The following is a 23,624-nucleotide window of genomic DNA, read 5'->3' as shown; positions in this document are numbered from 1 at the left end:
AGATGCATAAAAAGGACGTACTTTATATAGTAGAATTATATTCAGTGTGATGAGATGCGAAACCTGCATAGAGGACTTTTCTGTTTGCCCTTCAGATCTATTCTCAACCTGCTGTGGGGTGCAGAAGGCTGACTAACATGCACCATATCGACAGGCTCCATTGCCCTACCTTGGCTCATAAAAAGGAAGACATTAATAGGAAGTAGGTGGGAGGGAGGAGTGTGAGGTCAGAGTACTTCTCAGCTGCCTCCAGCTGAAGGTGACAGTTCCATAGGACTGCCCTCTCCTTTTGCCCATTTACTCTCTTTTGACTTCAAAAACTCTAATGGGTACAGTAGTAGCCTCAGGCGCAACTGAGGTGTGGGGGGTGATTGTGCTTTCAGTTTGGTCTCTTAAAGAAAGCACATTTCTAGGGAGGCACTGTACATTTTTTTTCTCCTAAGAAGTGGAGAAGTGTATCAAATACATTTGGAAACCTCTGAAACAATCTTCAGGCCTGAGAGGTTAAGGATCAGGGTAGTTGGCTAGTCTGGTATTTCCCCCCTCCCTTCTAATATTCCTTAATCCTGCCCAGAACATTGGTACTTTCCTGATTCATAGCTGCCTGATAAACTCTCTTTGTGGTTTCCTGCTGGGTTGGTGGCTGACAGACCCTGGGAACTGAAGGGACTGGTCTCCTGTTCCCTGTGTGAATAGACATGCAGAACTGCCACTACTCTATCAGGGGAAAATTCACCTGCTCGTTCTGCTTTTTTCTAAGCACACATGTTGTAAGATGTGATGGTTGAAACTGGCACGAGACACTCACGGATGCCACTGTTGTAAGAATAGGGAGTATGGTTAGGTTATAATGAATTATTTTGACCCCTTCCTCTCTGCTCCCTTATCACCTGGTGTTTTAGCATAACACCCATCTATTCAAGGTGATTGTATTTGATGATTCCATTTCTCCAGCTTGACCAGTGGCTCTTTGAGATCAGGAGTTTGGAGGCTGGTTGCAACTTTGGAACCATTAACATCCAGCAGATAGTGGGTGCTCCATAGATAGACACATGGATAAAGAAATGAATGGATGGTTATTCTTATTTAAAAGCAAAGTCATTGGAAATTACTTTAGTGTCCACTAACCTGCTAAGGTTTCAAACTTGAGTAAAACCAGGAATAGATATTTACTATTCTGTGATCACTATTCATATTTTCAGGTAGGTTCTGATTGTGAGTCAGTTGTGGGGAAGGTAAAAGTCTGCCTTATAAGCAATTTTTAGATAAGATCACACTTTGGCACATATAGATGTAGAGCATTCACTTAGGTCATATAAAATTTACTTTTTACCTGTAAATGGACGGTGAGAATCTCTCCACTGTATCACTGTCATCCCGTTGATCATCAAATTACTCGAATGGGCGCCAGTAATGTCTCCATTCCTCTCAGCCCTGAGATTTTAGCAGCCTTTTCTTTCTTTTTTTTTTAAATTTATTTATTTATTTATTGCTTTTTGGGTCACACCCGGCGATGCTCAGGGGTTACTCCTGGCTCATGCACTCAGGAATTACTCCCGGCGGTGCTCGGGGGACCATATGGGATGCTGGGAATCGAACCCGGGTCGGCCATGTTGGCTGCGTGCAAGGCAGACGCCCTACCCGCTGTGCTATTGCTCCAGCCCCATAGCAGCCTTTTCTTACTCATCTTTTCCCAGCGACTGGAGGCTCTTTCAGGGTCAGGGGAATGAGACCTATTGTCATTACTGTGTTTGGCATATCGAATATGCCATGGGTAGCTTGCCAGGCTCTGCCTGTGCAGAAGTAAATAAAGGATTCAGTTAAATATGTGACATTACAATTTAAAAATTAAAAACTTCAATTCGTGAGTGTATCTTCGGAGACTGAGTATCACCTCCAGCATGCTTTGAATCCAACGATTAGCTCACACAGCTGTCAGTTTATTCCATCTGGAAGAGATTAAGAACTCAAAGACTTTTCTAGAGGAAAAAAAAATCTTGTTTGTTTTGAAGTGATGAGATTATAGAGTAAATGGTTCAAGCAGGTGGGGCCCACAGACTATGGCAAACATTTCTGCAACAAAGAAGAGGGTGCAGGATTTTGGGTGTGAAGAGTATTAGAGCAGAATAAAAGTGGGTCTTTGGGATGGATATCAGTGGACAGAATGACTGGGAATTCTGGGAACATCCCAAAGGACCTTAGTTTTTTATTACTGGAGGCTTTTTATAGACGCTCTCTGGGGAGGTGGCTTTGTCTTAAAATGCAGAGGCTATGCCAAGAGGTGTAGTTGTTGTTGCTGTGATATTTTTCTTGCTTGTTTTTGCTAAATGCAAACATTTCTTTTTAATTAGGACCTCTTCACATAGAGCTTGGGAGTGAAAGCAAATTCATTGTTCTACCAAAGAGAAAGAATACCAAATTGACAGAAAGCATTTATTAATTTTCAGAGTCTCTAACAAAAGAGTCTTTCAGATCAGAAAGAAAGAAAAGCCAGATAACATTTGGAACTGTACAAAAGTGAAAATTTTAGCTGTCGAGTGGAATTTAGTGTATTGAGAGAGAGCTCACAGTGCCGCTCAATGCATTGTCACCAATTGAACATATGTATAGAACCATCTTCCAAGTAATATTTCCAGGAAAAGTTCTCCTCTGTATTCTATGTTGGTTCCATCTACTTAATTACATTAACTTTCACTCCAGTGTTCACATCCTTTAGAATACCAAGTTCCTTTTAAGTAATTAAGCTTTGGGGCTGGAGCGATAGTACAGCGGGTAGGGTGTTTGCCTTGCACATAGCCAACCCCGGTTGGATTCTCAGCATCCCATATGGTCCCCTGAGCACTGCCGGGAGTGATTCCTGAGTACAAATCCAGGAGTAACCCCTGTGCATCACTGGATGTGACCCAAAAAGAAAAAAAAGTAATTAAGCTTCTTTTTTGACTTTTCTGTTTAATCTGACTGCCACCTGTCTCCACCAGTTTTCCAACCAATTATCCAACGCTTAAGGGTATATGTGTGCCCTGATGTATCATTTGGTCACTACCTTATGGTTCCCGGTAATATGTTAGATGCTTTCTACAGATTGGGTCTCATTTTTAGAATTTGTACACACACAAATGTATGTGTGTATGTGTATGTGTGTGTGTGATAAGCACCATGATTTACATTACCTATGAGTGAAACTCGGCATCATGGAACCCAGATGCTGCTTGAAAACCACACATCAGAGAATAAAACCCAATATTTCGTCCCACAGCACTACCGCTCCAGAAGCCTTCGTGTTAAAAGGCAAGAAGAGAGAAGAGAGTAACCAATAAGATAATCCACTAGATCATCCCTAATTCCAGGGGGATTGTTTTGTACTCATTCTATATATTTTTTTCTGCACTGAGACAAATTCAGAAAGTTTGTGGTCTATCCTTTCTTGCACATATTCCCTTTGCAGACCAATTCCTTTCCCTTGTCCATATTGAGTTGACTGAGACTGTGTTTCCCCCAGATTGATCCTTTAATACTAGTGACAAGGACTTCCAGGGAGGAACAAAATCAAAGAAGAGTAAGCTGCTCTGAAGAAGCTTAGTTCCTTGTTTACTCCTGGTCCTCCAAAGTAGGAGCCTCACTTATTCTTCCAGTCGCCAGAGCTGGGCTGGGTATTCAGTAAGTGCTGGTGCATTTATTGAGTTGAAAACATAACTGAAAAATCAAAAAGGCCATTTCACATCACAGGGATTATTATACTGGTGTCTTTATTATCTCCATTGTATAGCTGACCTCAGCATTTCTCCAATTCTCACCTATCTGACCTGAAGCCTTTCCCACCTATTGTCTGCTGTCAGCCCATGCTTCTGTTCTTTGTACTTTGCAGCTCCCGCACCCCTGCCATCACTCTATTCTGAACATTGCCCGAGAATGGATTTGTATACTATGCAATCTTTCGTGACTCTTCTTTCATTTAGTATAAAGTTTTCAAGGTCAATCCACGTAGCATGTTTCAGTCCTTCATTCCTTTTCATAGTCTAGTTATTTTCTGTTATATGGATATATGAGGGTTTTTTTTTTAAATTTCATTGATGGATATTTGGGTTATTTATTCTCTTTGACTATCTTGAAAAGTGCTGCCATAAATATCTCCTTATAAGTTTTCCTCTGAATATTTGTTGTCATTTCTCCTGGGCATATATCTAGGAATGGAATGACTGAATCTATGGCAACTTACATTTAATGTTTTGCAAAATGGAAGTAATGGCTCCATTTTACATTTTTATAGTATAGCCTGCATTTCTTCATGCCTTGCCAGTCTGTTATTATTTGGCTTTTATTTTTGGAAGAATTCTTGACTTTTTTAGATTTATTTTTTATTTAGGCACAATGATCTACAAAGTTTATTAAGGCATAGTGATTTACACAGTTGAGTTTGAGACATTCAGTGTTTCAACATCAGTCCCACCACCAGTGTCAATATCTCTCCACCTTTGTCCCTAGGCCATCCCCTTTCTGATACCTGCTTCTTTGACAGGCATTGAGAGGCGGGGACCCACACCTGGTGGTGCTCAGGGCTTAATCCTGGCTCTGTACTCAGGTATCACTCCTTGGGCTCAGGGGACCATATGGGATGCCAGGGATCAAATCTGGGATGGCTTCATGCAAAGCAGATGTCCTCCCTGCTGTACTATCACTCTGGACTGGAACATTTAAAATTTGGTTGTGGTGTAGATTTCCTGTTGTTAGTTCTGTGGTTTAGGTATATACGTATCTGCCCACCAATGAATCCAGATTTCTTCACCTTTGCCTCTGTTACCTCCCATATGTTCTTATTCTCTGCTTCAATTTCTTTGTATTAGTCTTAATTCCTTAGCTTTCTAAAGTACAATCAGGCAAGATCAGGAAAGTAATTTCTCAATATCCTTGGTAAAGTGAAGCTTGAGGTTCTTCTTTTGGAAAAAACAACCTCTTACTGCTCACAAGTTTTCTGAGTTGCATTCATTGTCTGTTTTTCCCCCTATATTCCCCTATTCTATCTGGGCTGCCACAATCAGATGGACTGAAAGTTCAAGGGCACTTTTATTTATTTATTTATTTTTGCATCTGTGGCAGAAACCTTGGCAGCAGAAAAACAACTGCTGAGGCTCGGTTATCTAACTTATGAATTCTAGCTAGCCAGTAAATATAAAGTATATGTCATTGTGGTTTTGATTTACTGTTCCACAATAACCAGTGATGGTTAGCAGCTTTTGATATGTTTATGATTAAATGCACATGTATCTTATCTGGTATACTGAGATTATTGGTCCAGTTTTTAATTGTGTTATTTGTCTCTTTATTATTCAACCGTTTTCATGTATCTTGGATGTCAGGCTATTCATTATCAGAAATATACAGTGCATTCACAGCCACGCGACCTCTTATTGTCTAGTTCTCGCTCTCGGAGAACCTGGCAGGCTACCAAGAGTATCCTGCCCGCACGGCAGAGTCTGGCAAGCTCCCCGTGGTGTATTCGATATGCCAAAACCCAGAAATAATGATGGGTCTCATTCCCCTGACCCTGAAAGAGCCTCCAATGTGGCACTTGCTAAAATCTCAGGACTAGGACGAATAGAGATGTTAGTGGTGCCTGTTCAAGGAAATCGATGAACAGCGGGATGACAGTGATATAGTGTAAATATTTCCTTCTGTTTCAGAAGTCAGCTTTTCTTTTTGTTGTTGTTGTTGGTATTTTTAAAGCATAATAGTCTTAAATTTTGAGACAGTCCTATTTTTGTCATTTGTACTTTTAGTCAAATCTAAGAATCTTTTGTAAAATTCGACAGAGATTGATATTGTGTTTTCTTGTAAAAGTTTTATAGTTTAGCTCTTACATGTAAGTTTTGAATATATTTTGTATAAAGCGTGAGGTAAGGGACTATTTTTATTCTTTTGCTTGTGGCTAATTATCCCAGCTCCATTTGTCGAAAGACTAATCCTTTCCCAGTTGGATGCTTTGGCACCTGTGTCAGAAATCTTTTGACCACATGAGTATCTAAGCAGTGATTTTAAAATCCATTTAAGAGTGGAAGGTTTATGTACAGTGTAAGACGCAGATTGAAAAATGTTTTCCTTCCCTCTGCATGTGACTTCAATAACTAGGCAGGAGATCAGTCTCACTGTGTGTCAGCAGCCCATTAGACTGTAACAAAATGGTCCGTGTCATTGTATTCAGCTCTTTTATCTCATACCTCTTTGAATTAGATTCATTTATTTTTCTCTATTAGATAGTATCTTCAAGTTTTCATCATTATTGCATCTCACCCGTCTTAAATTTCTTTATTTCACCCTCAACTATCTTTGATTTTGGCAGCAAGTCTTGTTACCTTTTTAGTTGTTACGGAAGCATCCAAAATCACCATACCCTGAAAAGAGGTCTCACAGTATGTTTTAGAGTCTGGCTTCCTTTTGTTTGTTTGTTTTGTTTTTGTTTAGGCGCCTCACCTGGTGATGCTCAGGGTTGATTCCTGGCTCTGTGCTTAGAAATTATTTCTGGTGGTGCTCAAGGGACTGTGTGGGATATCAGGGATCAAACTCAGATCAGCGCATGCAAGAAAAGCATGCAAGAAAAGCATACAATCTGCAGTTCCATCCCTTGCCTAGCTGACTTGATAGTTATTGAAAAAGTTCACTGTGGTTTATTTTTTAAATTCGGTTTAAAAATTGCTTGCTTTCTCTCTTTGCTATTTTTAAGATTATGAATCCATAGTAAAATGGCTTTACCCTTTAGAATGGCCGTGGTCTTGGAAACGAAACTTGGAACTCGACTTCTAGTGTTGATTCAAATTCCTTAACTGTTTAGTACAACAACATTAAGAACTCTGAAGAATGTGAAATTTACAACTTAGACTTCAGACTATCAGTTTCTTCAAAGCACAAAGACTCATTTTTTTTCTTGCAGTGGATTCTAAAGTATCAAGCAAAGAGGAACCTATTCTATCCTTTAAAGATAAGTAACACTCCCATTAATGTGCGAGGTTTTCTTCATTTTCAGACCGTTGATCAGCAGATATTTATTGAGTAGCATTTCAGTTATCTAAGAAACAAAAACTTCTAAGACATGACGTTTGTCCATCAGTAGCTTCCATTTTAACTGAAGGAGCAAAGATTATTTCTGGGCTGGAGAGATGGCTCAAGGCCCTAGAGCACATGTCTTGTAGGCTCGCGTGCTGTGTTGGATGCCCTGAGCTGCATGGTCCCTCGAGCACCACCAGAAGGAGCCTATGCCTAGAGCCAAGCATAACCTCTGAGCATCACTAGGGGGTGGCCCCCACACCAAAAATCAAACAAACAAAAATACTTCCCAGCCCAAAAAACCTCCAAATTAAAATGCTTTATTGAAAATTAAGAGATGAACACTGGCCTTGCATGTAGCCAACCTAGGCTCAATCCGTGCATATCACATGATGCCCCAAGTACTGACATGAGTGATCCCTGAGGGTAGAGACAGGAGTAAGCTCTGAGCAGGCATCACTGGGGGTGTTTCAAAACCAAAATTATAAATCACAATCACAACCATCCTGTTATTCGTCAATTGCCTCAAGCAGGCCCCAATAATGTCTCCTTCGTCCTAGCCCTGAGATTTTTTTTAAAAGTACCATATTCAAGGCTCTTTCAGAGTTAGGAGAATGAGACCTTTCATTGTTACTGGTATTTGGCATATTGGGTACGCCACGGGGAGTTTGCCAGACTCTGCTGTGTGGGCAGGTTACATTCGGTAGCCTGCCGGTTTGTCTATAAAGTAGGAATGAGATGATAAGATAAGCTTCCCGGAGCTGGGTTTTATAGTCTCTGAATCTTGGCCGGTGATGGGATTACACGGCGCCAGGGGGCCAGTTGGTGGGTGTGACACCCCTCCCGCCCCCCCCCCCCCCCACCTACTGGAATTTGGAGGATCTGGGTGGAGGATGCTCAGCCCCGATCCTAGTAGGTTTGGAGATCTTGGCCCCGGAACCCGCGTGGCTTTGTTCCTCTGCCGGTACCTTCGGGTGTGCGGAGAGTGGTCTCAGCATGGTGGTGGCTGGTCCTGGAGGTCTTCGGCTGCCGGAGGAAATCTCAACCCGCTCCCCTCCAAGGGGCCCTGGCGAGGATAGCCAGGCATGGCTGTAAAATTATAAAAAGAGAGAGAGAAAGAGAGTATACATATACAATGATGTTAGTGATTTTAAATCCTAAAAAGGAGAGGGTCAGGTAAATATCTCAAAGGACTTCTGTGCATGCTTCGCGGGCTGGAGATTTGGCTTCAGTTCTTAACACTAAATAGCTCCCTGAGCATCACAGGGAGTGACCCTTTGGGTAAAGAGCAGGGAGTAGCCCCTAAGATCTCTGGGTATAGCCCAGTCTCTCATCCCTACCCTAAATGTTCATGTGAACATTTTTCCTTATTAATTATGCAATTCAGTTTTATATATTTAAACTATTTATTGGGTGCATAGATATAAATATATCATTTTATGCATTATAGCACAGCGGTAGAGTGTTTGCCTTGCACACAGCCAACATGGCCGACCCGAGTTCGATTCCTCCGCCCCTCTCGGAGAGCCCGGCAAGCTACCGAGAGTATCTCGCCCGCACGGCAGAGCCTGGCAAGCTCCCCGTGACATACTCGATATGCCAAACACAGTAACAACAAAGTCTCCAATGGAGACGTTACTGGGCCCGCTCGAGCAAATAGATGATCAACGGGAGGGCCTTAAGCTTAAGCTTATGCATTGATAGCTGTATTTATCATATAGGGTATTATTGTGATTTTTTTTTTTTTCAGAAAAAGTCATGAGATTAAATATAAACCTACCCAATCATACCACTTTCCTCTACAAGTTTTTTACTGATATCATTTTTCTGAAGTAGCAAATGTAGTACATCCCTTTAGGGGAGTAATTTGATCAAAAGAGAATTTGTGTTTGGGGGGTGGGGAGCTGGTGGTGCTCAGGGCTTACTCCTGGCTCTGCTGACAGGAATCACTCCTGGTTAGCTCAGGGAACCATATGGGCTGCCAGGGATCAAACCTGTGTTGGCCATGTGCAAAGTAAGTGCACTGCTTGCTGGACTAGCCCTCCAAAGAGGATATCTTAGGAATAAAAGTAATTCATAAGTTACCCTCAGAGGTAAGTATCCCTATTTGGATAAATGAATTTTTCATTTTTCATAGTTACAGTGTATAAAGAGTTTTAAGTTTTTCTCTTTATAAATTATGTTATATATAATTATTATTATATTATATGTATTTGGGCTAGAGCGATAGCACAGCGGGTAGGGCATTTGCTTTGCACGCACCTGACCTGGGTTCAATTCCTCTGTTCCTCTCTGAGAGCCTGGCAAGCTACCGAGAGTATCCCACTTGCACAGCAGAGCCTGGGAAGCTCCCCATGGCATATTCGATATGCCAAAAACAGTAACAACAAGTCTCACAATGTTACTGGTGCCTGCTCAAGCAAATTGATGAACAATGGGAGGACAGTGCTATAGTGCTACAGTGCTATATATAGTTATTAAGTAAAAAAAAGTAAAGGCCCTCCCGTTGATCATCTATTTGCTCGAGCGGGCCCAGTAACGTCTCCATTGGAGACTTCTTTGTTACTGTGTTTGGCATATCGAATACGTCACGGGGAGCTTGCCAGGCTCTGCCGTGCGGGCGAGATACTCTCGGTAGCTTACCGGGCTCTCCGAGAGGGGCGGAGGAATCGAACTCGGGTCGGCCATGTTGGCTGCGTGCAAGGCAAACGCCCTACCGCTGTGCTATTGCTCTAACCCTATATATTTATTATATATACTAAATTATATATTAAATTTTGCTCTTAAAGAAAATATTTTTCAAGCTCTCCTCTCAATTTTAAAACATCATTTTGGCCTAGTAGCCAAACGGGCCATTTGACTCCCTCTCCCTAGCTTGTGCCTGATGTACTATTCACACATGTTCCCACGTTCTATAGAACCTTCTCAGCTCTTTTGAATTTTCCTTCAATGTGCAAGGAGATCACTATCAGCTTATTTCTATTCCTGTACCAGCCCCTAAATGTAGCAGTTCCTTCTATTGTGAAGCTCCCTTCCCCTGGATTAAAGTGAGTCTGGGAAATCTGACTCAGATGTATAGCCAGGAAAAATTGAGCCTAGCTCGCCCACACAATCAAAATCTAGTAAGGTCTTGCAGGGGCCAGAGTTGTGATGCTCATCACCTTCTAGGACGGGCAACTGGAGATTGTGACAGGTGCCAGCATGAGGCAATTTTGACGGCAAATGAACTTGTTTCATACAATGCAAGGACTTCATAGCATTGAACACATTTTTCATACCAAATTAAAATGGAGATTTTACGGCCACTGGCTCCTTAAACTCCCACACGACCATGATCCAGAGACACACACACGATTCTCCGAACCGAGCAGCTCCCTGCAGAGATCTCTCCAGACTCTAATTATTAAAATTTTAGAATTCCTAGAGTGCATGGCTGTGAAAAATTATATTTTATTCATAACAAGCAATACAAAACTAATTGTCTAGCATTGCCTTTTCGGCAGGTTTGAGTAGTGGTGGGACTGGTGTAGAAATATTGAATGTAACCAAAGTAGAGAAAGAGCATTATGCAAATTGTCTGCCACACAGGCAAAGGAAGGGGTGGAATGGGGGTATACTGAGGATTTGGGTAGTAAAAAATGTGCACTGGTGAAGGAATGGGTGTTTGATGATTGTATGATTGAAGCTCCAGAACCAGCCACCACCATGCTGAGACCACTCTCCACACACATGAAGGTATACCGGCAGAGGAACAAAGGCATGCAGGTCCCGGGGCTGAGATCTCCAAGCCTGTTCGGATCGGGGCTGAGCATCCTCCACCCAGATCCTCCATCTTCCAGTAGATGGGCGTCACACCCACCAACTGCCCCCAAGTGCTGTGTAATCCTATCAACGGCCAAGACCCAGAGACTATAAAACCCAGCTCCCGGACATCTTATTATCTCATTGTTGCTTTGGACAACCTGGCAGGCTACCGAATGTAACCTGCTCACACGGTAGAGTCTGGCAAACTCCCTGTGGTGTACCAGTAACAATGATGGGTCTCATTCTCCTAACCCTGAAAGAGCCTTGAATGTGGCACTTTTTAGACTCTCAGGGTAGGACGAAGGAGATGTTACTGGTGCCTGCTCGAGGCAATAGACAAACAGCAGGATGATCGTGATCTTGATGACTGAAGCTCAAACATGAAAGCTTTGTAACTCTATCTCATGGTGGTTCAATAAAAAGGGGGAGAAAAATAAATAAATAAAATGGAGTTTTAAAAAATTTTTTTAATTGAATCACTGGGAGATAGTCCCTTACAGAACAGTTCAGGGAGTGGTTATTTATGTCTGCAGAAATACATGCAGGTGCTTCATAAATTTTACCCTGAAAAACAGGATTTGATTTAACTTTCCATCATGATCGTTCTTGTCATTGCTATCATCATCATCATCTTCATCATTGCTAAAACATTCAGTGTATTTGGGGTACTTAGCAGGAAGGTCAAAGCATTCTATACATTATCCCAGTAGCCCAGCAGCTTCCTAAGTCAACACTACTAACATTGCCAGTTTACTCTTGGAGAAGTAGTCGTGTAGCCAACACAAGTCCAGAGCTAGGATTGGAAGCTCTGTTTGGTTTTGAGTCTCATGCTATAAGAAATAGCTTTCAAGCACAACAACAATAAAAAAAAGTTGAATAAATAATGAAACCAACAAACTGTGAATGAGATAGAAATTAAATAAAATTGCCTTTCTGGGGATCAGAGGAATAGCAGTGAGTAGGGCACTTGCTTGCAAACAACTCAGCCAGGTTTGGTCCCCGGGAATCCACATGAATTTCTGAGTCCCACCAGGAGTGATCCCTGAGTGCAGAGCCAGGAGTAAGCCCTGAGCACTGCTGGGTACACTACACTCTCCCCTACAACTCCAAAAGCAAAAAAGCAAAAAATACAAAAAGCCTTTCTGATGACCAGTGAAAATGAAGTTGTATGGTGGCTGGTCTCTAAAGATGGTCCAAACATTTTCACCTTTTCCAACATGAGCAGGGCTGGAGTAATAGCACAGCTGTAGGGCGTTTACCTTGCACGTGGCCAGTCTACTGACCTGGGTTCAATTTCTCTGCCCCTCTCGGAGAGCCCCGCAAGCTACCGAGAGTTTCTTGCCCGCATGGCAAAGCCTGGAAAGCTACCTGTGACATATTTGATATGCTAAACACGGTAACAATAAGTCTCAAAATGGAGACGTTACTGGACCCGCTCGAGCAAATCATTGAACAATGGGAGGACAGTGACAGTGACAGCCCACATGAGCATGTTGCTCTTTCCACAAAGAGCTGGGCTATAGACACTTAGTGAAGTTGCCATCCTCAGCCTGGTTGATTGAATTGTGTGTGTTGGTGTAAAGTGCTCCCCAGGGGATCTAAGACTGCTCCCATGTGAAGCTTGTCCTCTTCTGCTGGATCACATCCCTGCCTTGTGGAATGATGCGTGTTTGGGGAGGAGACTCGTGCTGTGCTCCTGGTGGTGCTCGGGGAACCATATGTGGGTGGTACTCGGGGAACCATATGTGGTGCTGGGGATTGACCTGTGACTGGTGGCATGCAAGACAGTTCCTTACCTCCCACACTATCTCTCCAGCCCTATTAATAAGTTTTGGTTGGCCACCTGCAAAAGAATAAGGTTATATTCTTTCCTCATGCCTTATGGAAAAATGAATTCAAAATAGATATAAATGTATGGACTAAAATGCTAAAACTCTTAGACAAAAACAGAAGCAAATCATTATGGGCTTGGGTTAGGTAATCATTTCTGAGATGGAACACCAAAAGTGCAGTGACAAAAGAGAAAAATGAGTAACTTGTACTGTTAAAAATAAAACTTGTGGGGCTACAGGCAATACCATCTAGAAGTGAGAAAAAAGGTTTCATGGAATGGGAGAATAATATTTGCAAGTCGTTTATCTGATGAAGGAATTGCAAACAGACTATAGAAAGAATACTCAAATAATAAATGGAAACACTCCAGGATTGCAGAGAGCTAAAATGACCTCAGGTTGAGATTGCACATATGAGGTCCAGATTTGAACCCTAGGACTGCATGTCCAGGAACTGTCCTGGATACAGAGTCAAGATTAGTCCCTTGAATACCAGTTGGTATGGCCCACAAATCAAAAAAAAAAAAAAACAGAAAACAATCCTACTTGTAAAAAAAAAAGTTACTTTTTTTTCAAAGGCCTGTGATTTACAAAGTTACTGATAATAAAGTTTCAGGCATACAATGTTCTAATACCAGTACAACCATCAGCATCAACTTCCTTCCACCAGTGCTCCAGCTTCTGTCCCACCCACCAGCCAGTCTCCTTACTGTGGACATTTTTAAGTTTTGTTATTGTAGTTTGGTTCCCCCCAGGTAATGCAGAACTTTGTGACCTTGGACTCTGGGCTCAACAGAACCCGGGAGCAGAGATCCTCTGCCTACTTCCCCCAGTCTCCGGTGGCCCAGGGATCACACACATAAGCCACCTCCTGCTGGCGCCAGATAATCTCCTCCAGAATATACAGCTGCTTCTCCCAGAAGGGAGCATAAAATGAGGCCTCCATAACCCTGCCACTGGACTCCGTGCCAGGCTGTTTTCACTCAGGGTACCCCAGAGCGGGTGGGTGAGAGCCCTCCCTGCCCCAAGGGACCCAGTCCTGGCAGCCGACCTCCACTACCCAACCACTGCCATGCTCCAGGCCGCTTTCCACATGCTTGGGCCAAGCCTCAAGCATGAATGAACATATTCCTGGACACATCATAAGACACTCTCTACTCATTTTCCATAATTACCACACCATATTTGATGGGGTTCAGACAATAGGCAACAAAGTATATATATATATATATATATATATACACATAGCACAGCGGGTAGGGCGTTCGCCTTACAAGCGGCCAACATGGCCGACCTGAGTTCGATTCCTCTGCCCCTCTCGGAGAGCCCGGCAAGCTACCGAGAGTATTCGATATTCCAGACACAGTAACAACAAAGTCTCCAATGGAGACGTTACTGGGCCCGCTCGAGCAAATTGATGATCAACGGGAGGGCCTTTACTTATGTACTTACTTACTTACTTATGCCTATATACATATTTTCAAACAGGCAGGTGTGTGTTTGTCAGTGTACAGATCATTACAACATGCCAGTCGACTAAAAGCTTGCATTCGGTAGACTGGGAACACCTGTAAAAGCGATTAGAGGCCACCCCAAAAGCCTCTGTCCCTCTCAGAGAGCCCGGCAAGCTACTGAGAGTATTCCACCCACATAGCAGAACCTGGCAAGCTACCCGTGGTGTACTTGATATGCCAAAAAACAGTAACAATGACGGTCTTTATTCCCCTGATACCCTGAAAGAGCCCCCAATAGGCCATCGGGCTACACTAGCATGAGGCAGGTACGAATGGAGATGTAACTGGCACCTGCTTGAGCAAATTGATGAACAACGGGATGACAGTGATACAATGATACAGCTTGGTTCCCATGCTTACAATGTGTTGGCTCTGTGGAGCTAACTCATTTCTTACTTATTTAAAAAAAAATATCTTATTGGAATTTGAGTCACATGCTTACACTAATGTTGACTTTTGATGTGCAGTTTCCTCACCTCTACATCATCAAAAATTTCTAGACCCTTGGCCCTATTTTCTTATCGCTAGTCCACCGTCATCATTCTGAACAGGGTCCTTTTGTTTGTTTGTTTGTTTGTTTTGATTTAGTTTATGGGCTTCACCCAGCAGTTTGTTTGTTTTGATTTAGTTTATGGGCTTCACCAGCAGAAGCAGGATTTACTTCTAGTTCTGTGCTTGGAACCACTCCTGATGTGCTTAGGAAACCATGTGGGGTACTGGAAACCAAATCCCAGTCTGACATGTGCAAGGCAAACACCCTATCCACTGGACTACCTCTCTGGCTCCAAGAGGGTAATTTTTTTTTATTAGTGAATCACCGTGAGGTACAGTTATATACTTTAAAACTTTCGTACTTGTGTTTGAGTCACACAGTGATCGAGTACGCATCCCTCCACCAGTGCCCATTCTCCACCATCAATGATCCCAGTATCCCTCCCACCATCCTCACCCCATCCCTTCCCTCCCCACCCTGCCTCTGTGGCAGGGCATTCCCTTTTGTTCTCTCTTTCCTTTTGGGTGTTGTAGTTTGCAATAGAGGCATTGAGTGGCCATTGTGTTGGATCTATAGTCGACATTCGGCATGCATCTCCAAGAGGGTAATTTTTGACGTACGCTTGGACAATAATGTGTTTGTAGCAAGGAATTTAGTTCAGAACCAAGTTTCATTTATTCATTCTTATTCTTCAAGGACCTGTTGTACCAGGAAACAACTATAAAATATATAAACAGGGATCCAGGCTCCCAAGAGTTTATCATCAACTAATTTATAGTAGTGAGGAGTAGAGCATTTGAATGCTAAGTGCTGATAGTTTTATGAGCAGGTGACTCCTTCTTAAAACCCTTGGGGTCCTATGAACACCTTGTTGGAAACTGGGAGAATTCTTCGAGTGACTCTTGGCCTGGCTTTGTGGGATCAGAGATGACTTCTTAGAGGAACAATGTTAAAACCTGAGAAGCCTGGAATTCCTCTCTTTCGCTCCAAAATACCTTAACTGAAGAACAAAATGAATGGGGGGAAATGGTGGCATTCTTTTGTTATTACTTTTTATTGAGGTAGCAGTGGTTTGTAAGAATGCGTCTACTTTATGGTTTCAATGTTATTAAAACAAACTATGACATGGTTTCTTTGGACAAGTGTGGGGACCTTTGACACTTTTTAATAAAATTCCATCAACAATGCAGTCCTGAGGTGAGGGTGATAGCACAGGGACCAGCAGCTTATCCTTGCACCTGTGGAACAAAGGTTCAATCCCCAGCATTCGATGGAACACCCCCCTCCAACCCTGCTGTTCATGGTCCTCATGGGACCCAGCACTGGTAGCCCTGAGTCCTGTACTGTGGGCTTGCTTGGCTGAATAGCCCCCGGAGCCTCCTGAGCCCTCCAGAGTGTTATTTAGGGAGTTGTGCCCTCTGAAAGAAACCCTAAACAGTGCACACTCTGCGTGGCTTTATTTCATGCTGATCATTTCCAGAATACCATCAAATTTCATCACGCCTTCAGTACTTTCTAAACTGTGCATCGCTGTTCTTGATGTGATTATCCATATCTCGCCACTGTCCATGGAGGTGGACATAGTCTAGTTACCAAGTCCTGCAAAACAGATCCCCCCCCCCTCCAAAGCTCAGTCACTGCACACAGTGTATCATTTCTTCCCATCCAATGGGTATGTAGTGGTCTCTCTATGGCTTCACCTTGTCTCAGTCCCACATTTGATGGAGGGCCAGCTGGGCAGAAGCATTCAGAATGGCCTTGCCCACACTCGCGGAGAGGGCGGTGCTGTCCGCTGCTAGAGTGACCTGCTTCTCCTGATAGCCTCTTGCGCTCCTGTAGGGCAGATTGCCTTTGTTACAAGGAGAGTGCACTATGACATTTCAAGGGATGAAGGCAGAAGATCTTTGAAGAACTTCACCTTGCGTGTCATAGAAAGTCGCATCCACTGCCTTTAGTTGTTCATGGGCTCAACTTACTGATGGCAAAAGCAGCGAAGTGACATTGGAGAGACCCGTGAGAGGAACCGCTGTGGTCATCTGCCAGATTCCCCGCGGACTGTGCTGTCACCGTGATGATGAATATGTGGCAGCTGTTTTCTCCACCTCCTGCAAAGGGCCTGGGCTTTACAGCCTTAAAAATAGCTTTTATTGCTCAGACCAGTTCAGTCGTTACTAATCCTGGGAAAGCAGCCTAGTAGCTATTTCGAAGGATAGATTAAATTACAGAAGAGGATTTATTTGGGGAAAAGTCTAAATAAGATTTTTAAAACCTTCTCTGAACCATCTAATCATTTCACACACATGTAAGCATTTCTTATTCTTTTTCTTTTTTTTTTCTTTTTTTGGGGTGTCACACCCGGTGATGCACAGGGGTTACTCCTGGCTCTGCACTCAGGAATTACTCCTGGCAGTGCTCGGGGGACCATATGGGATGCTGGGAATCGAACCCGGGTCGGCTGCGTGTAAGGCATACGCCCTACCCGCTGTGCTATCGCTCCAGCCCCCTCACTTTTTTTTCCTTTTAGAAGTTTTTTTTTTTTAAAGGACTCTTCCTGCCTGCCATCCCCTTCTCTTCATTGTTACTGATGCTGTTGCTGCGGTCACTGGGCTTTGCGCGTCCATGGCTGTGATGCTCGCACACCCAGCCCTGATGATGAGCCAGGACTCCATCCTACTTAGCTGTGTTTGCACATGTGTTCTCTGGGGCTGCACTCTTGGCCGAAAACAGATCATGGTTGGGTGCTCACACATGTGCTTGCTAGAGGCTGGCTGCCTGGTTATGTCACTCGAGCATCACTCTAACTGTCCTGTTTGTGGGGGGTGAGAGGGCGTCACAACCCTTTTGGTGGTGATCACACACTTCTGGCTGTGGAACAGCTGCAAATCTCTTGCAGTCCTGGGGCTCACTGACAGCAGAGCTTCCAGTATCGTGCATAGTCTGTGTGGAATACCAGGGATTCGGGCTCAGGACCATATGCTTGCAAGGCAGGTGCTTGAGTTCTTGTATTAGTCCTCTTGCCTCCAAATTGAGCTTGCTTGCTTTCTCCCTCTCCTCCCCTCCCCTCCGCTTCTGTTCCCACCCCTCTCCTCCCCTCACTTCTCCCCTCTCCTCCCCTCCTCTCTCCTCCCCTCCCCTCTCCTCTCCACCCCTCCCCTCTCCTATTCACCCCTCCCCTCCCCTCCCTTCCGATCCCCTCCCCTAGCTTCTACTTCCTTCTCCTCTTCTCCCCTCCTCCTCCTCCCCTGTCCCCTTCCCTCCTCTCCTCCCCTCCTCCCCTTCTCCCTCTCCCTCTTCCCTCCTCCCCTCCCCTCCCCTCCCCTCCCCTCCCCTCCCCTCCCCTCCCCTCCTCTCCCCTCCTCTCCTCTCCTCTCCTCTCCTCTCCTCTGCTCTCCTCTGCTCCCCTCTCCTCTTTTCTCCTCTCTTCTCCCGCTTCTCTCTTTCTCTCTTTCTTTTTCTTTCTTTTGATCTAAGAAGAGAGCTCAAAGGACTGGAGCACATGCTTTGCATGCTGGAGTCCCTGGTTCTGTCTCTGACATGCCTGGCATGGTTCTCTGAGGCTCACTGGGGTAACCCTGACCTGTGCACAGAAGCAACCTCTAAGTGCTATGAGGTGCATACCTTCATCCAGAAATAAAAACTTAAAGTGAGTACCACTGTGATATGAAAATAGGTTTATAATGAGTTTCTTAAAATACAAGTAGATTTGTAAATACTCTTACAATAAAAACATAGATTTAAGATACTTAGAATAATGTTGATGGTGGTGGTAGTGGTGATGGTGGGATTCCCCAAAATTTTTTATAGTAATACCCCAGGTAAGTACATACAATAAGCATCATCTAGGTTTGGGAGCTCTAGAAGATGGCTCCATGGAATAAATCTGCATGCACTGGGCAAGTCCTACTGGGAAGAGTGGAAAAAACTCAGGACTCTTAATTTTCATCAGTTCCCAGCAATTGGGAACAAATTCATGCTACCCTGATGATGCGTACAGATGAGGCTGGTATAATGTATGTATATACATTGTATATTTATATATTTTATAACGTATGTATATACATTGTATATATTTATATGTATATATATTTGACATCTGGGTGAAGATACTTTACTGGAAGAAATAGAGGCTAAGAAAAAGAGAAAATGATCTTGCTTTACATCTGGCAGATTTTAAATGACCTCTTCCAAATCAACTTAAAAAATGACCACCTATGAATAAGCACTCAAGTATGCAGATTCAGTTTCCTCCAAAAGAAATTATTTAGAAATGCTGAAGTGATAGTACGGTGGGTAGGGCATTTTCCTAGCAAAAAGTCAACCCAGGTTCGGTCCCCAGCATCCTATATGGTCCCCTGAGCACCATCCAGAGTAATTCCTGAGTGCAGAGCCAGAAGTAAGCCCTGAGCATCTCCAGCTGTGGCCCCAACCTCCCCAAATAACAGTTTAACATCTCATGTGACCCAACTTGGTTTCTGCCCCACAACTGAGTTCTGTGATTCAATTTTTCTCATTCCAACAAGGGTTACATTTTTCTCAGGTGGTGGCGGAAGTTGAATTACAATGTTCCCTAAGGTTTTGTCCTGCTCTGGAGGGAAATCATCAATTTTTTCATCCCAATTATTGTTCATTTGAGAAGAAAAGAGGTATTGATTTATTCCCTTCATTGTTGGTTGTGATGACCAGGTCACACTCCTCTCGGCAGTGATGCTCATTTGGGAGTCACACCATCAGGTTTAGGTGAAGACACCTTTTTTTTTTTTGCTAGTCAGATGTTTTTATTTTTTATCTTATTTTTTTTTCTGGTTCAGTTTTTACTTTTTTAACGAATTACCATGAGATACAGCTACAGACTTACAAACTTTTATGCTTATGTTTCAGTCATACAGTGATCGAGTACCTATCCCTTCACCAGTGCCCATTCTTCACCACCAATGATCCCAGTATCTCTCCCACCACCCCCACCCCATCCTCTCCTCCCCACCCCGCCTCTGTGGCAGGGCATACCCTTTTGCGCTCTCTCTCTCTCTCTCTCTCTCTCTCTCTCTCTCTCTCTCTCCTTATAAATGTTGTGGTTTGCAATAGAGATATTGAGTGGCCATCATGTTTAGTCCATAGTCTACTTCCAGCACGCACGTCTCATCCCTAGCGGGCCCTCCAAGCATCCCATACTGGTTGTCCCTTCTCTATCTAAGCTGCCTTTCTCCCTAGCATGTGAGGCTGGCTTCCAAGCCATGGAGCAGTCCTTGTGGTATTAATCTCTGCTATTCTTGAATGTCGGTCTCCCATTCTGTTATATTCCACAAATGAGTGCAGTCTCTTTTTATGTCTGTCCCTCTCTTTCACGGTTCAGACACTCTTGATCTCGGCCCTAGCCAGGCTACTCTTTTATTTTATTTTATTTTTCTTCTGTTTAGGAGCTGCACTCAGCTGTGCCCAGGGCTTGAGGGATCCTATGTAGTGCTGGGGCTTCGTCCAGGGTTGACTGCATGCAAGGCTGGCTCCAGGGACCATCTTATGGTCCTATGGGACCATCTCTCCAGCCCCAGGGCATCCTTTAGTTGTGGTGCTCACACATATTCTGGCTTGCCATGACTCACACTTCCTGACTGTGGTGCTCACACAATTTTAACTGTGGTGATTATTGGAGGTTTCACACCTTCAATTGTGGTGCTTTCACATAGTGGCTGGGGTGTGTCCAGGAATCACTCGTGGTGCGGGATCTACTAGCATCATGCTTTGTGTGTGTGGTGATACTGGAAATTGAACTCTCAAACTCTCAGCCTTAAGACTTGCAAGGCAGGTGGAGCTCTAAACCACTGAGCCCTGTGCCAGAGCCTGAACTGAGATGTCCCCCCAACACAACCTCGTCCCAGGGCCACACCCGGTGGTGTTCATGGTTTACTACTGGCTCTGTGCTTAGTGATCACTGCTGGCGGGGTTGGGGGACCTATGGAGTGCCCAGGATCAAACCTGGCTTAGTAGTGAGCAAGGCAAGCACACTACCTGCTTTACTATTGCTTCGGCCCCTGAAATGAATTTTAAAAGGGAGAAACAAACTTTAGTTTAAAGAACAGGAACTTCCAGGGATAGGGGATGGGCTGGTCCCTCTCATCCCCCCCACCTCATGGGACCCTGGAGGTCATGCCCACAAACTGCCTTGGGCTTCAACTTATGATCCTTAATGGCCATGATCAAGAGATACACAAAATAATCTCTGAATAGAGAAGCTCACTGCAGAAATTTCTCCAAACCCTAACTATTTAAAATTTTAGAATTCCAAGAGCACCCAGCCACTCTGACAGCTGCACGACATCTTATGCTATTCATAATAAATAATACAAAAGAGAGTATGGGGGAGATTGTCTGCCATAGAGGCAGGGGAGGGGTGGGGTGGGCAGGAGATACTCGGGACCTTGGTGGTGGAAGATGTGCACTGGTGGAGGGTTGGGTGATTGATCATTGTATGACTGAAACTCAAACAGGAAAGCTTTGTAACTATATCTCATGATGATTAAGAAATAATAACAATTAAAAAATTAAATTAAATTAACATTTTGAATAAAAAGTAATGCAGAGTTCATGCTCAATTCAATCAGCTTAATCAATGGCTGAATAAAAAGCAGTACTTCTACATTTAAAAAATTTTAAAAAGAACAGGAACTTACCAAGGAATAGTTTTAGAGAGGAAGATAGCCTAGTTATTGTTGAATTTTGTGAGTATCTGTTTTATGAACGAACAGGGAGTCTATGGTATTGGTGCTTATGATTAAGGAGGGGAGGTAGTCTATGGTTTTGTAAACATCAAAACTCATTGTACAGGAAGCAATGGGATGGTCTAATAGTGACTGACAGTGACTAAGATACAGAGGATGGTAGATGAAAGAAAGAGAAGCAAGGAGAAGTGAGGGAGAATTCCACTGACCCCGTGGTAGATGGGTTATGAGATGTTTGAGCTACTGCTAAAGTTCAGCATCTCTGGAGCACATAAAGGTCAGATGAGTGAATGGTTGAAAAGGGGCAGAAGGCATGGTCGTGCATGCATTTATTATAGGCCATAGAGAGAATTTTATATTCAGCCTATAAACAATAAGAAGACATTAAAGTTCGCCTTGAACAGTGGTGGTATACTTTTAGGTGTAAGTATTTTAAAAGATTTTTAATTGCTTTGTCTGAATTTAGATTTAGTGATTAGTTTGGGAACAAGAGTTAAGTGGTGGGTGTAGTCTAATTAAGAAAATTGTCTTAATGTCTAGTGAAAAAGGTATGAAATTTTATTGTAAATGGATGGACGTGGAGAGTATCTTGCTGAATGAAGTGAGTCAGAAGTGAGGGGCAGATATAGAATGACTGCATTCATTTGTGGGATATAAAAATTAATATGAGACTAATATCCAAGGGGCCAGGAGAACTGGTCAGTGGTTGGAAGCTTGCCACAGGTGTTTGTGGGGTGAAGGGCACTTAGGATAGAGAAGGGACCAGTATGACAATAATAGCTGGAAATGATCACTCTGGACAAGAACTGAAGGTTGAAGTAGGTATAGGGATATACCTGATAACCTTTTCGTATCTGTGTTATAAACCGTAATGCCCAAAAGAAGAGAGAGTGAGAGATAGAGAGAAGGAGACAGAGAGATAGAGAGAGAAGAGAAGAGAAGAGAAGAGAAGAGAAGAGAAGAGAAGAGAAGAGAAGAGAAGAGAAGAGAAGAGAAGAGAAGTGCCTGCCATAGAGACAGGGATGGTGATGGGGGAGGGAAACTGGGGACATTGGTGGGGGGAAATGTATGAAGGGACAGATATTGTAACATTATAATGACTGAAACCCAATCATGAACTTGTAACTGTTTATCTCACAGTGATTCAATTAAAATAAATTAATAAAAATGAAGAGAAAAGAAAACTGTATAACTGCATAAGTTAGAGGTGTGGGTATGCTGGTCTGTGGTAGAGACGGGAAGAACTAGACACGTGGGAGCCAGAGGATGCTAACATTCAGGGTTCATGCTGATTGGCTAAACAAGAGCACGGGGAGGATGACATCAGAGACAAGTGCTCGATAGGGTCTAAAGCCATTCAGGTCAGTCAGAATGAGGTTATTCCAAATACCTATCTTGGTCCTTGCTGAACCCTGGTGGGAGCTATTTTTTTTTTTATTGAATCACCATGAGATACAGTTACAAAGCTTTCAAGATTGAGTTTCAGTCTTACAATGATCAAACACCCATCCCTCCACCAGTGTATATTTTCCACCACCAATGTCCCTCCTGCCACCCCCACCCTACCCCACCCCACCCCACCCCACCCTGTGCCTCTATGGCAGATAATTTCCTTCTTACTCTCTCTCTACTTTTGGCCCTTATAGTTGGCAATACTGAGAGACCATCGTGAGTCCTTCATTTACTTTCAGCACCCATCTTCCATGTGGGAGCTATTTTGGAGGTGGTGAGGAGTTGTGAGATTACAGTGAAAAAAAGTTGAAGAATGCCTCGGAAGGTAGTGGTGAAAAACAAGCGCTTTGAGGAAAAAGAGTGTCAAGAAGAGATTCATGGAGTTGTCTTAGTGAAGCTGATTTACCAGAAATGCCATAGACTGGATGTCTTCAACTGAACACTTTGTTCTCACTATCTGGAGACGGGACATCATACTGGGCTTTACTATTTCAACACATGAGTTTGGAAAGATAGGTTCATCCATAGAAGTAGTTTTCTAAATAGCACAGTGATTTAATAAATGGAGTAATATATTTAAGAAAGAAATGGTAGGAACCTGGAGCTTGCCTTTCATTCTAAGCGCCACACATGATCCCCATAGCCCCTGCAGGAATGATCCCTGAGTATACAGCTAGGAGTGAGCTCTGAGAACCACTGGGTGTGACCTCATAACAAAAAGAGAAGAAGAGGAGGAGGAGGAAGAGGAAGAAGAAGAAAGAAATAGTAGCCTTTTAAGTTG

The 23,624-nt window shown here is 43.4% G+C and overlaps 1 protein-coding gene across 1 annotated transcript in view; it reads left to right on the top strand.

The window, feature by feature from the left end:
- DEPTOR (DEP domain containing MTOR interacting protein) overlaps window positions 1-23,624 on the top strand; it is a 190,956-nt gene that overhangs the window by 85,057 nt on the left and 82,275 nt on the right. The gene's annotated exons all lie outside the window — the stretch shown is intronic.

The sequence above is a fragment of the Sorex fumeus genome, unplaced genomic scaffold (genome assembly GCF_029834395.1).
Source record: "Sorex fumeus unplaced genomic scaffold, SorFum_2.1 ptg000002l, whole genome shotgun sequence".
NCBI lineage: Eukaryota > Metazoa > Chordata > Mammalia > Eulipotyphla > Soricidae > Sorex > Sorex fumeus.
Note: the sequence above shows the minus strand (reverse complement) of the source record. Positions and strands in the feature narration are given on the sequence as shown.